Genomic DNA, 12,873 nt, shown 5'->3' on the forward strand with positions numbered 1-12,873 from the left:
CTCCTGAATTCAGCAGGAAGAGTACAGGTACCAGCACGTCACTGTCTGTGTGCAACAAGCCCCTGAAAGACTTTGACTAGAAATGAAATGCCACATACTGAGTATTCGCACGTTGTATTGTTTCAGAGGGAAACTCCAGTACAACCCGCGGAATCAGACAGGTGAAAGAAGAGGCACAGCATAGAGGATTGCTCTGATTATCGCCCTCAATCCAGCTGATTGCTCCTCACCATGGTTTTGCTGACAAGTCCCTAAAGAGCAATCATGATATTTCCTACCTGGAGCACACGAAATCAAGTCAGTTTATGGCTACGCCCAATAGTCCCCTTCCAGCATTAGTGAGAACAGGGACAGAGATGTAGAGTGGTTTCTTGTTCTGCTTCTTGGCTGTAGGAGCAGCTTCCGTATGTGAACTCATGACACGAGGGTTTCTTCTGCGTCCTGTTCCTGATGGTTATTCAACAGTTATTAGACCTCGTCCAGAGTTTACATCCAAGATGATGGTTCAACAAAAAATGACTTTTCCTTTCATCAAAAGGAACCTCTCTTCAGCAAAAAGTCCATTGTTACTACATTTTTCAGGTATTAAATGAAAAATGGAAAAACAATGCATTTTTGGTTTTCGGCAACAGAATGCTGAAACATTTCAGACGCATGCTGAGTTATTTTTGGTTTTCAGCTGATTCTTTGTTGTTTTTTATGAAAACCCCAACACTATTGATGAACACAACATTTTTGGTTTAGGTCAAAAGTTTTCATGGTAAAAACCCATTTCCCAACCCGCTCTAATAGTCAGAGTGAACAGCAGAGATCTGATCATAGAATCATAGAATCTCAGGGTTGGAAGGGACCTCAGGAGGTATCTAATCCCCTGCTCAAAAGCAGGGCCAAACCCCAACTAAATCATCTAAGTACAGATCCTCTTTCCTTTGTGAAAACTGATCATTTATTCCTACGCTGTGTTTCCTGTCTTTTACTAATAATCACACACGCTGGACCCGAGAGGGGAAAGCACTCCCAGTATCTGAAAAGTGAGATGTATAGTTGCTCATGTCATCAGGTCTGAAACCCCCCATCTAATGTGGAACATGTCCATCCAGAAACCGGTCATCAATCTCAGCATGCACTTGGGACTGCACGTGTCAGATAGGAAGAGAACCATATGGGCAGAGGACATCCTTCAGTCTAGCTCCCTCAGGACGTTGCGCTGACTGCATGGTACATCACCTATTGCAGAGAAAGCCTGGGGATGCGTCAGAGAACATAGCAAGAATACTGAGGGAACACCGCTAGTTGCCTGTCGAGGTGCTCCTGGCCCTTACCATCAGACCAGCTGAGCGCCTCGCAATCCCTAATGTTTTGTCACCATAACCCCCCTATGAAGTACTATTCCTGTTTCACAGATGGGAGCTGAGGTACAGTGAGATTAAGCCACTTGTCTAAGGTTACCCAGGAACTGTGTTGCAGAGCCAGACATCAAGCCCCGTCTCCCAAGTTCCGGTCCAAAGACGTAACCGCTAGACCGTTGCTCTCCTGGTTGAGTTGGTATTCAGCTTGCCATTGTTTGTATGGCACTAGCAGTGTGCCAGGCACGTTATGTACAGGCAATCCCTGGTCCTACCTGCTTACACACTACACCTACAATTGTGCCGTGAGGTCAGCACGGAGCTTCCAGTGGCTGCGAATTGGCAAAGCAGATTAATCTGTCTGATTTTCCATCTGCTGACTTGCTTGTGGGAATCCATGGGAGGGCCAAAGAGGATGTGGTTTTCATGGTTCAGCAGTGGCTGGGAATCAGCGTCAATAGAAATAGTTAATCTCTCCTTTAAAACAGAGTTGAGTCAATGTGTGAAGTTGGGCTGCCAAATCTTCGGCACCGAGCATTGGGTGCCCAGTGCATCTCAGATGGAGGGGAGCAGAAAAGTGGCTGTGAGGCAGCTTTGTGGGTCCCTGATCCTTGGCCTGTCAGACCAGGGAGCATTCCCAGGGAGCAACTTAGAGCAGTTCCAGGGCTGTTCTAATTGCACGGACTGCATTTGTGGCCGCCAGATGCCATTGGACTGCGAGCAGAGCTCTGGCCCATTCCCGAGCCACACCCCTGTGTTGTGATTCTGCAGAGACACTAAGAACTGAACCCTGCCTCTCTTGAGCTGCTACAAATTGCTGTTTTTTTTTTTTGTTTTCTTACTAACCACTTCTGGCGCTTGGGTTCTCCCAGAGGGCAAAGGTCAGAATCAATGTCGGAGCTCTTCCCCTGTTAAAGCACTACTCCTTTCCCATTCCAGTTACAGCCCCTGCTTGGCCATCACTTTAACACTGCAATCGGTTTTGATGGAAGGTGACCGTTTCCACTGGACCAGACTGTGGCTTATTCAGGACACAATTACAAATCCAAAGCTTCCCCTGCCCTCCAGCTAGTAACTCATGCTGATGGGCAGGGGCCCCTGTGGCACTTCCACATACAGACACCGTGGGGTTAGTCTGATGTCACTGGGCAGAAATGGTTGATTGCAAGCATGTACACACTGCCAGCGGTTGCACAGACCCCATCAGGCCGTTGCGGGGCAGCAGCTCGGGACGTGAAGCCTGTCTGCTAATGGTGAAGGTTAAACCAAACTACCTGATGTGCAAGGCTCCCCGGGTCTGCCTCGACTCGAATGCAGCTGCCTGTCCTACATCAAGTGACTAACAGCTGCTCTAAGGTGCACATCTGACCTAGATAGTGTTTAACAAAACACCTATCCCCAGGGATGCAACAGAGGCCTCTTGTTTGTTAGAGGTTTGGTAGAAGTTACCCGAGAGGTAACTACACATAGGGCCTGATACACTGCTCTAGTGCACTAGGCATCAAGGTCCGCGGCTCCACTGGGTTACGATCCACCAGGTTTATGCCGCTGTAACTCCACTGACCTCAGTGGGATTCCCCATGGAAAGTGGCCTTTGCAGAATAGTGAATCAGTCCCCTTGGGACCAAGATACGAGAGAAATATTAGCCCGTTGGCTAAGCCTGTTCTCTTTGCACGAGTTGCTTTTATTATTGAATTTAATAAATGCTTCTGTTTTACAGTGTAAGAACTGCACACATGGGACTTAGTGTCTCTGCAGAACAACAAGCTTGATCTAAAACTGGATTATTAAGTAAAACCAACAGCGTGTTTCTGCCCCACCTTCTCCTGTAATCACACACAAACCGAAACGAAACTGGCGGCATCCATTCTGTGGTGACAGGAATGTGGGCAGCAATTATACCCTGCAAAGGCAATCGCCCAGAACCCACGGGAAACAATCAAACCTCAATGACTTACCTCCTAGTTGTAATTCTCAAAATCACTGCTCAGCCTGCGCATAATGAAAACGTACAACTCTAGAAAACATAAGGAAATGACAGGCCTGAATGTCTCTCTGAGAAGAATAATTCTGTCATATATAATTACAAAAATGAATATGTAAAGCCTTGCTTTCTTTTCTAAGGACAGCTTTATGGCCCCTCAGTACAGCATCTGGTTTCATTGAACTTAATTTTCTACAATGCATTTCATGTTAACATAAGAACATAAGAACGGCTATACTGGGTCAGACCAAAGGTCCATCTAGCCCAGGATCCTGCCCTCTGACAGTGGCCAATGCCAGGTGCCCCAGATGGAATTAACAGAACAGGGAATCATCAAGTGATCCATCCTCTGTCGCCCATTCCCAGCTTCTGGCAAACAGAGGCTAGGGACACCATCCCTGCCCATCCTGGCTAATAGCCATTGATGGACCTATCCTCCATGAATTTATCTAGTGCTTTCTTGAACCCTGTTATAGTCTTGGCCTTCACAACATCCTCTGGCCGGAGTTCCACAAGTTGACTGTGCATTGTGTGAAGAAATACTTCCTTTTGTTTGTTTTAAACCCGCTGCCTATTAAATTAATTTGGTGACCCCTAGTTTGTGTGTTATGAGAAGGAGTAAATAACACTTCCTTATCTACTTTCTCCACACCAGTCATTACTTTATAGACCTCAATCATATCCCCCCTTAGTCGTCTCTTTTCCAAGCTGAAAAGTCCCAGTCTTATTAATCTCTCCTCATACGGCAGCTGTTCTATACCCCTAATAATTTTTGTTTCCCTTTTCTGAACCTTTTCCAAATCCAATATATACTTTTTGAGATGGGGTGACCACATCTGCACACAGTATTCAAGATGTAGGCGTACCATGGATTTATATAGGGGCAATATGATATTTTCTGTATTATTATCTATCCCTTTCTTAATTATTCCCAACATTCTGTTCACTTTTTTGACTGCCGCTGCGCATTGAGTGGATGATTTCAGAGAACTATCCACAGTGACTCCAAGATCTCTTTCTTGAGTGGCAACAGCTCAATAAGACCCCCTCATTTTATATGTATAGTTGGGATTAAATTTTCCAATGTGCATTACTTTGCATTTAACAACATTGAATTTCATCTGCCATTTTGTTGCCCAGTCACCCAGGTTTCTGAGACCCTTTTGTAGCTCTTCAGAATCTGCCTGGGACTTCACTATCTTGAATAATTTTGTATCATCTGCAAATTTTGCCACCTCATTGTTTACCCCTTTTTCCAGATCATTTAGGAATATGTTGAATAGAACTGGTCTCAGTACAGATCCCTGGAGGACACCACTATTTACCTCTCTCCACTCTGAAAACTGACCATTTATTCCTAGCCTTTGTTTCCTAACTTTTAACCAGTTACCAATCCATGAGAGGACCTTCCCTCTTATCCCATGACAGCTAACTTTGCTTAAGAGCCTTTGGTGAGGGACCTTGTCAAAGGCTTTCTGAAAATCTAAGTACACTATATCCACTGGATCCCCCTTGTCCGCATGCTTGTTTACCCCCTCAAAAAATTCTAGTAGATTAGATGAGGCATGATTTCCCTTTACAAAAACCATGTTGAAGATTCCCCAACAAATTATGTTCTAGCTGTCTGGCAATTTTTTTCTTTACAGTTTCAACCAGTTTGCCTGGTACTGAAGTCAGGTTTACCAGCCTATAATTGCCGGGATCACCTCTGGAGCCTTTTTTAAAACTTGGCATCACATTAGCTATCCTCCAGTCACTTGGTACAGAAGCTGATTTAAATGATAGGTTACAGACTACAGTTAGTAGTTCTGCAATTTCACATTTGACTTTCTTCAGAACTCTTGGGTGAATACCATCTGGCCCTGGTGACTTATTGCTGTTTAATTTATCAATTTGTTCCAACATTGTTCACAAAAGAGCGTGTGTGTGACACTGATGCTTTGCGTAATATCCATTGGTACAGTCTTTATTAACAGCCTCTGGGCCAGATTTGCTATTTTCCATGGCTGCAGTGACGCATGGCAATCATAACATCCATGGAAAGACTCCCATTGTCGTTACTGGACAATGCATGGGGCACTAGATGATTATTATTATTAGTAGCAAATAATAAGTTTGTTCAGTAAGTTTGAATGACTGAGCACAGAACATTTCTCACTAAAAACTCCTACAAAAATGAAAAAGAAATCACCTTCCCTTCTCTGGAAAATGTGCTGCAAGGAACAATTTCTGAGAAGTGTCTGTGCCTGCTCAGAAATGTCTAACTCTGCATTTCCTGCAGTTTTACAGCTGATCACAAATTCTGAAGGCATCAATTCCTTCCATCCCTTACCGTTCTTTCACTGTCATTAAACTTCACATTGTGAAGGTTGTTGCTTAAAGTGCTTCTCCGCTACCACGGCTCCAAGTAAGACCAGATGGGTTTATATCTGTCATACTGGGAGAGGAAACATCCGAGAGAAAATATTTCCATTAGCTAAACCTGATGGAGAGGCAAGGGCAGAAGAAATGTTAAAAATAATTGCATTTCCTGTTTGTACAAAAGTTTGCTCTGACTTTCTTTTTCAATCCTAGACCCAGTAAAACCATCTGTTGCCTCAGAGAAGTGCCTCATCAGTTTGAACATCCATCAGTGATCATCTAGACATGTAACTAGATTCTGAGCGCAGATGCATAGCATGGATTTTCAAATCCTACAAAATCCTCTCCTAGGCCTGCTCATGAAAATGCTGTGACAAATAATACATGTTGTGCATTGTTTAACACTGCAAGCAAGGAACAGAATCTGGGCAAGCAACATGCATGTAGCTTCTTGGACTTTGTTTCCTTAGCCTGACACACCTTAAAGATTTTGTCCCTCTCACTCTGAATAACAACCTGTCTGTATTTGTCATGTATTTTGATGTTTCCCAGGAAAGCTGCTGATAAACAAAAATATGCTGTTACTGGTGTCAGCTGGGGATATATCACTCTCTGTGTGCCAAGTAGGGAGATAGCTTTTTACGAGATTGTCAAGGCTGTATCCCCACTTTGAACTTTAGGGTACAAATGTAGGGGCCTGCATGAGGACTTCTAAGCTTAACTACCAGCTTAGTTCTGGTCCGCTGCCACCATTCCCTACCCTGGGAAGCTTTTAGAAACCTCTCACCAATTCCCTGGTGAATACAGATCCAAACTCCTTGGATCTTAAAACAAGGAGAAATTGACCCTTCCCCCCTCCTTCCTTTCACCAACTCCTGGTGGATACAGATCCAAACCCCCTTGGATCTTAAAACAAGGAGAAATTAATCAGGTTCTTAAAAAGAAGGCTTTTAATTAAAGAAAAAGGTAAAAATCATCTCTGTAAAATCAGTATGGAAAATAACTTTACAGGGTAATCAAACTTAAAGAGCTCAGAGGACCCCCCTCTGTCTTAGGTTCAAAGTACAACAAACAAAGATAAACACTCTAGTAAAAGGTACATTTACAAGTTGAGAAAACAAAGTAAATCTAAGACGCTTTGCCTGGCTTTTACTTACAATTTTGAAATAAGAGAGACTTGTTTAGAAAGATGGGGAGAACCTGGATTGATGTCTGGTCCCTCTCAGTCCCAAGAGCGAACAACCCCTTCAAACAAAGAGCACACACAAAAGCCTTTCCCCCCCCCCAAGATTTGAAAGTATCTTGTCCCCTTATTGGTCCTTTGGGTCAGGTGTCAGCCAGGTTACCCGAGCTTCTTAACCCTTTACAGGTAAAAGGATTTTGGAGTCTCTGACAAGGAGGGATTTTAGTACTGTACACAGGAGAGCTGTTACCCTTCCCTTTATAGTTATGACAGAGATCTATTGGGGGTGCTAGGCATGAGTTGTCCATGTGGCTAGGCAGATGCACAATGAACACTTCAAACTCAGAAGTTTCTGGAATTGGGTGTGGTAGTTTTGGGTACGCTCACTAGGTTCCCTGTAGCTGGACTCAGACACAATGAGGGTAAGCGGTCAGGAAAGCTGCTTTGCAAAAGGCCAGGTGTGCTGTGTGGGTTGGGAGAAGCTGAGCCCAGGAGCAGAAGCATTTTGCAGCAGGTTAGTGATATTGTTTAGCCCTCCAACAGGGAAGCTTGGCAGTGTTAATTATAGCAAGGGGAAATTGGGAGAGAAAACTAATTTCCTTCATTTTAATTGTATGGTTGGAATGTTGCTTGATTTTTGCCAAACTGTTTTAGTTAAATTGTCTCAACTAGTGCGATTCACCAGCTTTTCTTTAAATGTGATAATGGGGAAAGAGTAATTTATTTTGCTATTCTCAATGTTGTCTTTTTCTTGTAACAGGTTCTTTTAAAAAAATCGATCTACATATCGGAGTGGTTGATTGATCGGTGAGCTGACTGGCTAACAGGGATTTCAGCAGAGGGAGAGTCTTCATGATTTCCAAATGAAGATTCCTCCAAGCAAGTGGAGGGAAGATATTGTTGCAGTACTTTTGACTCACCAGACTGTATAGATTTGATGATCAAAGACTGTCACTGAGACTCAGGTGAACTCAACCTCAGCTTCTGGGAACTCTGAGTTTCTTCTCACTGTTTCTGTGGGGACTGAGCTGTTAGATTTAATTTTATTTCTTTATTTATGTTTATGCTGAACTATGGAGGTAATGCATGTGGATTATAAAATAACCAGGTTATGTTGTAAAAATTAAGTTATTATTATGATGTTTCTTTATCATAAGATTTTATAAAGTTTAATTAAGTTCATTCCTTTTGGGTTTTTTGCAGCTTGAATGTGGGGAGGTTGACCCTGTGCAATCCTTGCTGAAAATCTTTAGACTGAATTCTGGGTCTCCAGCTGCTTGTCTAGGGGAGCTGGGGATTTTAGGCACTGGAGAAGGGCAGTGAAGTGAACTCTAGCCCACCCAAAGGTTCCATGGGGTCTCCCCCTGGCCAGGCCTCTGAGTCTTACACCAAAAAGGCGGAAGTGAGCTCTTCGGGGCTAGGTTGTAGCGTGGCTGCCAGGAGGCCTATCACTTGCTAGCCAGGAAATGGATTGCTGCCGCCCGGATAGTGGCCAAAAGAGTCACTTTACAACAATGGAAATCTGGCATTCCCCCCACATGTAGGGTTGCCAAGCGTCCGGTTTTTGACCGGAACGCCTGGTCGAAAAGGGACCCTGGCGGCTCTGGTCAGCAATGCTGACCGGGCTGTTAAAAGTCTGGTCGGCAGCACAATGGGGTTAAGGCAGGCTCCCTACCCGGCTCCGCGCAGCTCCCGAAACCGGCCGACGTGTCCCTCCGGCTCCTAGGTGGAGGCGCGGCCACGGGGGTTTCGCATGCTGCCCCTGCCCATAGCGCGGTGTGGGCATCACACATAGCTGCCTGGCCCCTCCATCTAGGAGCCGGACATGGCGGCCACTTCCAAGAGCTGCGCAGACCCAGGGCAGGCAGGGAACCTGCCTTTGCCCTGTTGTGCCACTGACCGGGAGCCACCTGAGGTAAGCGACACTCGGCCGGAGCCCGCACCCCAAGCCCCCTTCTGCACTCCAACCCCCTGCTCCAGGTCGGAATCCGCTCCCGCACCCCAACTCCCTCCCAGAGCCCGCACCTCAACTCTAGCCCTGAACCTCCTCCTGCACCCCAAACCTCTCATCCCTGCCCCCACCCCAGAGCCCACACTCCCAGTCAGAGTATTACACTTAGGAAGGAACAATCAGTTGCACATATGCAAAATGGGAAATGACTGCCTAGAAAGGAGTACGGCAGAAAGGGATCTGGGGATCATAGTGGATCACAAGCTAAATGTGAGTCAACAGTGTAACGCTGTTGCAAAAAAGTGAACATCATTCTAGGATGTATTAGCAGGAGTGTTGTGAGCAAGACACGAGAAGTAATTCTTCCACTCTATTCCGCGCTGACTAGGCCTCAACTGGAGTATTGTGTCTAGTTCTGGGCACCACATTTCAGGAAAGATGTGGACAAATTGGAGAAAGTCCAGAGAAGAGCAACACAAATAATGAAAGGTCTAGAAAACATGACCTATGAGGGAAGATTTTAAAAATTGGGTTTGTTTAGTCTGGAAAAGAGAAGACTGAGAGGGGACATGAAAACAGTTTTCAAGTATGTAAAAGGTTGTTAAAAGGAGGAGGAAGAAAAATTGTTTTCCTTAATTTTTAAGGAATTAATTCCTTAATTTAGCTACAACGAGTCAGGAAAAAGATCTTGGCGTCATCGTGGATAGTTCTCTAAAGATGTCCACGCAGTGTGCAGAGGCGGTCAAAAAAGCAAACAGGATGTTAGGAATCATTAAAAAGGGGATAGAGAATAAGACTGAGAATATATTATTGCCCTTATATAAATCCATGGTTCGCCCACATCTCGAATACTGTGTACAGATGTGGTCTCCTCACCTCAAAAAAGATATTCTAGCACTAGAAAAGGTTCAGAAAAGAGCAACTAAAATGATTAAGGGTTTAGAGAGGGTCCCATATGAGGAAAGATTAAAGAGGCTAGGACTCTTCAGTTTGGAAAAGAGAAGACTAAGGGGGGACATGATAGAGGTATATAAAATCATGAGTGATGTTGAGAAAGTGGATAAGGAAAAGTTATTTACTTATTCCCATAATACAAGAACTAGGGGTCACCAAAAGAAATTAATAGGCAGCAGGTTTAAAACAAATAAAAGGAAGTTCTTCTTCACGCAGCGCACAGTCAACTTGTGGAACTCCTTACCTGAGGAGGTTGTGAAGGCTAGGACTATAACAATGTTTAAAAGGGGACTGGATAAATTCATGGTGGCTAAGTCCATAAATGGCTATTAGCCAGGATGGGTAAGAATGGTGTCCCTAGCCTCTGTTCGTCAGAGGATGGAGATGGATGGCAGGAGAGAGATCACTTGATCATTGCCTGTTAGGTTCACTCCCTCTGGGGCACCTGGCATTGGCCACTGTCGGTAGACAGATACTGGGCTAGATGGACCTTTGGTCTGACCCAGTACGGCCTTTCTTATGTTCTTATGTTCTTAATCTCTGAGGATAGGACAAGAAGCAATGGGCTTAAATTGCAGCAAGGGAGGTTTCGGTTGGACATTAGGAAAAACTTCCTAACTGTCAGGGTGGTTAAGCACTGGAATAGATTGCCTAGGGAGACTGTGGAATCTCCATCATTGGGGATTTTTAAGAGCAGGTTAAACAAACACCTGTCAGGGATGGTCTAAATAATACTTAGCCCTGCCGGGAGTGCAGGGGACTGGACTAGATGACCTCTTGAGGGCCCTTCCAGTTCCATGATTCAAATAACAAATGGGTGCACAACTGGCCTGGTGTTCAGAGTGACACTCTGAGAAAATAAGAGCAGCACAAGTAAGTGAGCTATACATATTCTCTAGTGGGTTTTTTGGGTCACCTCCTTGACCACCCTCCTCTGCTCAGCCTTTCCTATCAGGATGTCAGGGAGATGTGCTGACAGCGATTGGGTGGGGAACATTCAGAATATTATCAGTAAATCAGCTCGAGCTCTGTTGCATTGTGGAGACCGGAGCTTAGGAGGAAGAAATGGCAATTCTGCTTTGTAACAAACTTGGCAAAACTGCCGTGGGGAGAAATCACTGCTTTGGTTTTATTGTTATTAGATTTTTAGCTGTAGGTGTGAATCTTTTCCACACTCACTTGCTTTTCCATGTACACGTGTGTGTGTGTGTGTGTGTGTGTGTGTGTGTCCAATAACAGAACATGTGAAACAGGGGAAATGGAGGACAGAGAAGAGGGAAAACATTGTCTAGCCCTCAGCCAGCACTCTTGGGAAAGTATTTGAATGCCAGAAAAGGAGGAGATCAGACCACAGTGGGTTAAACTCTGCAAACAGAAGCATTAAGTGTTTGTTTTGCAGAAAGCAGCAGGGAGGCTGAGGGAAGGACTGGGGAGCCTGGGCTGAGCCAAGAAACTGTTTACAATCCTCCTGCCTCAAATGAATCAATAGTGGTGGTTTGATTTCTCTGAGTCACAAGGGCTGAAATTTGATGATCCCTACAATCCATGGGCATGGCTTGGGATCGATCCCGATGACCTCTTTCCATTATTTCTCAGGCCAAACGCTCATTAACTCGAGGATTAGTCCCTTAAATCCCTCTGTCTGCTCCAGTGAAGTTAATTCAGATCACCCGGCTGCACCACTGGCTGGTTAGGCTGGGGACAACTGGATTTTTGTCTGGTTTGCGATATTTTGCACCAAGTCGATTTTTCTCTCTGATTCTATTGGATCTTTATTATGTTTTAAGTAGCCTAGTGAAATGAATGAGCTGCTTATGGTACCGTTTGCCAGATCTGTCCAAATCAATGTAAATGTTTGCCTTGTATATTTTCTTCCTTAGCCCACTGGTTTTGTGTTCTCAGCAAATTTAACCACATCAGAGCCTTTGTTTATAGAAAGCAACAGAGAGTCCTGTGGCACCTTTAAGACTAACAGATAGAGTAAACAGCAGTGGTCTTGCTGCTGACCTTCAGAGCACTTCACAGCTTCGCTCCCGGCGCGGTAAGCTGTTCGGTCTTCCTGTGCTCACTCCATTCCTAGTCACTGCTTTCGGGACTGAGAGGCCCTTCCCTATTTCGTGCTCTCTGGGGGTGTAGATCAGTGTTCTGTAGGGACCTAGGAAGTGTTGTACCACATCTAGGGTTACCATTCGTCCGGATTCCCCCGGACATGTCCGGCTTTTTGAGCTAAAAATAGCGTCCGGGGGGAATTTGTAAATGTCCGGACTCCCCCCCCCATGCAGAGCGCGCGCGGCTAACAGGGCAGCCGGCCGGATGGTGCCACTTACATGGGGCTCCGACAGCCAGAGAGAGCCCCTCCTCCTCTCCCCTGCAGCAGAGATCACTCCCTCCCTCCCTGCATTCGCAGATCGCCTCCGGCAGTCTGGAGCTCCTCCCCCGCTGCCCAGTGTGCCGGGACGAACGGCTCAGGCCGTTCCTGAGCAAGTTCACAGAGACGTTAGGCGAAGGCCAACAACAAGGGGGCCAGGGGGTCGGAGAAGGGGCAGGGAGGTTCTGGAGGGGGCAGTCAAGAGACGGGGGGGGTCGGGAGTTCGGGGGGGGACTTTCTGGGGGGGGCGGGTAAGGTTTTGGGCAGTCAGGGTACAGGTAGGGGGTAGGGTTCTGGGGGGGGGTCTTAGGAGGGGGCAGTTAGGGGACAAGGAACAGGGAGGCTTAGGTAGGGGGTGGGGTTCTGGAGGGCAGTTAGGAGCAGGGGTCCCAGGAGGGGGCAGTCAGGGGACAAGGAGCGGGGGGGGGGTTGGGAGTTCTGGGGGCGGGGCTGTCAGGGGGCAGGGGTGGGGAGAGGGATCGGAGCAGTCGGGACAGGGAGCAGAGGGGTTTAGATGGGTCGGTAGTTCTGCGGGGGGCTGTCAGGGGGTGGGGAGTGGTTGGATGGGGCGTGGGAGTCCCAGGGGTCTGTCTGGGGGTGGGGGTGTGGATAAGGGTTGAGGCAGTCAGGGTACAGGTAGGGGGTAGGATCCTAGGGGGCCAGTTAGGATGCGGGAGGGTCTCAGGAGGGGGCAGTCAGGGGACAAGAGGCAGGGAGGCTTAGGT

This window comes from Emys orbicularis, chromosome 4 (assembly GCF_028017835.1).
Source record: "Emys orbicularis isolate rEmyOrb1 chromosome 4, rEmyOrb1.hap1, whole genome shotgun sequence".
Taxonomy (NCBI): Eukaryota; Metazoa; Chordata; order Testudines; family Emydidae; genus Emys; species Emys orbicularis.